Below are 6,000 nucleotides of genomic sequence, written 5' to 3' on the forward strand. Positions count from 1 at the left end.
TCAATTTTTTTAAATAAAGTTGTTATTTTTTTTTTGTTTTTGCGCACAAAAAGTTTGAACCACTGTAGTCAGACGGACACTCAAAAGGTGCATGACATGAGGGTAAGTACTTAATGAAAGAAATTTAAAGGGGTCATGAACGGCATTTTTCAGCAATTTTGAACTTGAATTTCAAGTTCAAAATTGCTTGATTGGCATGACTGTAAATCATGCAATATTGCCAAAGCGTACATAAAACAATAATAAAAAAAACATCTGTATAATAAAAGAAAATAATATGAAAATATTATAACGCTATCAAATATTATAACATAACTTAAACTTAAAGCTTAAAAACGTATCCACTAAAGGGAGCCACAGGATAGCAAATCCTTTGGGATCTTAATTTAAAGACAAAAAAAATTTGGGATGTAAAAGGTAAGTTTAAAAAAGCCCAATATAATAAGTTTGCAATAACTCTGATCTCCAAAATAAAGACCTTTTTCTTTTCTTTTCTTTTTTTTAATTTTTAACAATATTGACAACATATTTGTCAAGTTGCCAGACTCACCTGAATATGACTGAATATGGTTTCCTGAGTATGTCCACTTGAATAAGAGACAGATAATCGATAGCCTGACGTGGTCATACTCAATTCTAGTCAGAATATGAGTCTGATACTGCTCCATTGGGCTTTGATTATGGGGGCGTATTTCAACCGATCCAGGAAAGACCTCAATTGGATAGACCTACAACCAATCAGAGCTACAGAGTAAGTGACGTATGTTGAGCGACGCATAGTTGTCAACAGAACTCTTCTTAGCGACCATCGGGGCCAGCTGATAAATCAAACTTTTGCCGTAGGAAGGACGGCAAAGACATCTTTCCCATCGACAAATGCCTTGATCGCGGTCCTCTGTTCCTCTTTTAAAATTAATGCGCTGTCGATATCTTCTATAACGGACGCGATGGCGGAATCTACACATCTCAGTTCTTCAACAACAGCCATCATTGTTGTAAACTAATTGACCTTTTGCAAAGACTCGTCCCCCTTAGTTACGTTTGCTTTGTCCGACAATCCGTGGCGCTGTCACGCCACACAGAGTGGAAAATACATCGCGGAGCAAAGAAGAAACTGACAACACATTGACAAACGAGACAGAGCAGGTTACTTATGATATTAAACAAAGTCCCAGCATTCAAACTGTAGTTATTAAAAAAATTAAAACAATAAAAACCGTTTTGTGGCTCTAATGTGTTGTGACCATGGTCGTGACAGATTGCTGTAGCGCCTCAGCTCAAGAGGCTCGTGAACCGATCATCTCTTCCTACTAGTCCATTTATAGCATCAAATAAACATGAATGAACATGAGACATTGCATCTACATTTTGCAAGAGGAAACACAGCCAGTCTACTAAAGTAAAATAAAAATCTGATGAATGCTATTAAAATGTATGAAAACGCACTGGGTGAGTAATATTTTTAAAATATTTCTGTTATTTACTGTGCAACCTGTAGTTTGAATTGATACTGTATATATTGTCATTACAGTAGGAAAAGCAACTACATGAATGTTGCAAGAGGAAATGCAGCCAGTCGATTGAGGTAAAAGAAAATGGGTAAATGTCAGAGTAAAGATTAACAAACGCACCGGTGAGTAATATTTTCAAACCATTTCTGTTCTCTAGACTGGCTGTGTTTCCTCTTGCAAAATGACATTCTTACTGTAATGAGTGGTTGCCGGTCAATAGGGGGCGCCCGCCCCCTTCAAGTTAGCCAGAGAAGAAGGCTACTTCAACAAGTTAAAATAAGTTTACAAAATAATCACGAAATAATATTATTTAGTCATACTGTTCGACTAGTAAGCATGTTAACACCTACTTTTAAAAAAAAAAAAAAAAAAAAAAAAAAAAAAAATTGCATTTGTTCGTTTTGTGTCTGCTTATCCCTGTTTGCTATTTCAAAGTCCTGAGTCGATTATCTGTCTCTTCTTCAACTGGACATACATTCAGTCATGTCTGGCAACTTGACAAATATGCTTTATTACAGTTTTTTACAGACGCTAGGACACATTTCTCAATACTTAGGTCACTTTTGCAAAACTCTTCACATAGTTCTCCTAACCAACTTTCATCTTGGCAAAGCAGTTCATTTCACATTCAAAATGCACTACAACTACCAAATCACTGTATTCAGGTCTCAAATCATGTTATTCTTTCAGAACACTAGCAAAGGTTGACAGCCGACAAACACACTTTGTCACCCACAAAACAATGACATGAAAAACACTAACAACATGTAGCATTATACAATGTTTTCTTATGTAAAACAAGGACACATCTCTGTTTATAATTCACTGCAATATATGTTACTGGAATGAATCATACATGATGCAGAATTTGTCAATTTTTTATGTCGTTTATTTATATTTATTTTTTTGCACTGAGTAATTCCAAAATACAAGAATTTGTATACACACCATCCACTGATACAGATACAATTCAATTGTTTTTATAGCATTTAATTTTATGATTTAAAATATATTTCACTACAATATTACTGTAGAAATGCAGCATATTTCTGTCTTATTCAGTTTTGTATGATGTTATTGTTTTGAACATAAGTTTAACAGTTTTGAAAACCGTATGTAAGCATGTGCAAATTGGCCTGTACGTAGAAAGAGTTTTGGCAGTTGTTGTGTCTGAGTGAGAAAAGAATTCATGAAATTTGAGAGATGTAGTCATTGAATGCATTTTGTGCCAAAGCAATGATAATTGATCCTCAGTTTAGCCCACATAGACTTCTGTTGTGCTCACTGTGTGAAGAGTTTTGCAAAAGTGACCTAAGTATTGAGAAATGTGTCCTAGCGTCTGTAAAAAAACTGTAAACTCTGTGAAACTATAATAAATTTACATGTTTTTTTTTTTTTTCTCAAAGATTTGCTATCCTGTGGCTCCCTTTAGTGGATAACATTAGTATTATGGCCTTCATCTGAATCACAGTGATAAATGGTTGATATTTTTTTGAATGATTACATTTTTTTTTTTTAATGATCACTTTGTTACTGATAATATACCCACATTCAACTCAAATTCACTGATTCATGGTACCTTATTTTATGTTTTAACAGGTGAATTTTCAACTTCCATTTTTTAGCTAAGCAGTAATGATACATTATTATATCACTTGTTAAACTGTTATTTAACAATTACATACAGTCCTCAATCCTGCATAACAGTGTGATTCTCTCTCTGTGTGTGTGTGTGTGTGTGTGTGTGTGTGTGTGTGTGTGTGTGTGTGTGTGTGTGTGTGTGTGTGTGTGTGTGTGTGTGTGTGTGTGTGACATTTCATGAGTCCTCATTTAAAATAGCTTTAAAAACATACTAAACAATGTTTTATTAAAAACGTAAAAATGCAGCCAGTTTTCTGTGATGGGTAGGTTTAGGGGTATGGGTAGTGTGAAGGGATAGGATGTATAGTTTGTACAGAATAAAAACCATTACGCCTATGGAATGTCCTCACTTTTATAGCAAAAACAAACCTGTGTGTGCGTGTATGTGTATACAGTCAAACCAAAATTTATTCAGACACCTTGAACATACAGTTTATTCACTATAGTTAAAAAAAATGGTAATAAAATATGACAAGATCTCAGAGTTAAACTGTGTAAGAAAAAATAAATCTTAATTGTGTCAGATAAGCAAAACATGATCAGGTCAAAGTGTCTGAATTTTTTTTCAAACTCATCCATTCAGATTTTAGCAAGTTGTTATATACCCTACTACAAATAAAAATCATTGAAAGAGCTGAGAAGGACCCAGGGCACCTACAGCATTTCTGTACATTTTTTGTAATATATTTCAAAGTTAAATCCTGCTTCAATTGTATCATCATAGTAACGCACAGGAGCGCAGGAACACAAGCAGCTTTTACCCGCATACTGATTTTCATGGGGGTACGTTTAAATATAAATCAAGATTTAAAATTACAATACAGTATCTCACAGAAGTGAGTACACCCCTTACATTTTTATAAATATTTTATTATATCTTTTCATGTGACAACACTGAAGAAATTACTCTTTTCTACAATGTAAAGTAGTGAGTGTACAGCTTGTATAACAGTGTAAATTTGCTGTCCCCTCAAAATAACTCAAGACACAGCCATTAATGTCTAAACCGATGGCCACAAAAGTGAGTGTAAATGTCCAAATTGGGCCCAATTAGCCATTTTCTCTCCCCGGTGTCATGTGACTCAGTGTTACAAGGTCTCAGGTGTGAATGGGGAGCAGGTGTATTAAATTTGGTGTTATCACTCTCACTCTCTCATACTGGTCACTGGAAGTTCAACATGGCACCTCATGGCAAAGAACTCACTGAAGATCTGAAAAAAAGAATTGTTGCTCTACATAAAGATGGCATACGTTATAAGAAGATTGGCAAGACTCTGAAACTGAGCTGCAGCACGGTGGCCAAGACCATACAGCGGTTTAACAGGACACGTTCCAGTCAGAAAAGGCCTCGCTGAGTGCACATGCTCAGTGTTATATCCAGAGATTGTATTTGGGAAATAGACGTATGAGTGCTCACAGCATTGCTGCAGAGGTTGAAGGGGTGGGGGGTTAGCATGTCAGTGCTCAGACCATATGCTGCACACAGTTTGCTGAAGACAAGCAGACTAAGGACATGGATTACTGGAACCATGTCCTGTGGTCTGATGAGACCAAGATAAACCTATTTGGTTCAGAAGGTGTCAAGCGTGTGTGGCGGCAACCAGGTGAGGAGTACAAAGTGTGTCTTGCCTACAGTCAAGCATGGTGGTGGGAGTGTCATGGTCTGGGGCTGCATGAGTGCTGCCGGCTACAGTTCATTGAGGGAACCATGAATGAGCAGAGCATGATCCCCTCCCTTCGGAGACTGGGCCGCAGGGCAGTGTTCCAACATGATAATGACCCCAAACACACTTTCAAGACGACTACTGCCTTGCTGAAGAAGCTGAGGGTAAAGGTGATGGACTGGGCAAGCATGTCTCCAGACCTAAACACTCTAACATCCACCAGCTCCGTGATGTTGTCATGGAGGAGTGGAAGAGGACAGTGGCAACCTGTGAAGCTCTGGTGAACTCCATGCCCAAGAGGGTTAAGGCAGTGCTGGAAAATAATGGTGGCCACACAAAATATTGACACTTTGGGCCCAATTTGGACATTTTCACTTAGGGGCATACTCACTTTTGTGGCCAGCGGTTTAGACATTAATGGCTGTGCGCTGAGTTATTTTGAGGGGACAACAAATTTACACTGTTTATTTACAAGGAGCCAAGATGTAGATGGCATGTGCTGTCGTCATCGGGGGCCGACCGACGGAGATGAGGCCGATGGATCCACAGGCACAGACAGAGAGCCGATGGAGCTGAGCATTGTCGCAGGTTCCAGAGACCTGGGTGTAGCCGCAGCGACCAGCGTCGGAGGCAGAGCCAAAGCAACCGAGGACTGGGGCATTGCCAGTGTGACTGAGGATGATGGCGAGACTGAAGGGAAGGAGGAACCCGCTGCAGCTGTAGGGGTCGAGGGTCATAGCACAGTGGACGACCTGGAGGTCTGTAGCGGAAGTGGTGTGATGCCGCTGGTGTCGTGGGCTCACTCCCCTGATCAGATTTACAGGGTTTCACTTCCAGGGCGATGGTGAGTCCTGTCCTCTCTTCCTCAGGCTCTCGCTCACTCATCTGTGGGGGTCACACACGATTCCTCCATGGTCTCTGGTGTTGAAGTTTGCTCTGAGTCTGGCTGTTCTCTGGATCGAGGCACGATGCTCTCCAAACATCTAATGACAGCCTACTTCCAGTCAAGTCCCTTGTGTCTGGGAGGTAGATGAGATGTTGGAAGTTAGCCCTGATCTAGAAAATTTTCTTCAGGGTCTCGTTGTCGTAGGGTCAGGTGAGTGTAAGATGACAAATTCCCTCAGTAAAAACAAAAAAAAGTTTTGGCTCTCACAAGCCACAGCAGCGAACTGAGCTGCATAATC

The sequence above is a fragment of the Chanodichthys erythropterus genome, chromosome 4 (genome assembly GCF_024489055.1).
Source record: "Chanodichthys erythropterus isolate Z2021 chromosome 4, ASM2448905v1, whole genome shotgun sequence".
Lineage (NCBI taxonomy): Eukaryota > Metazoa > Chordata > Actinopteri > Cypriniformes > Xenocyprididae > Chanodichthys > Chanodichthys erythropterus.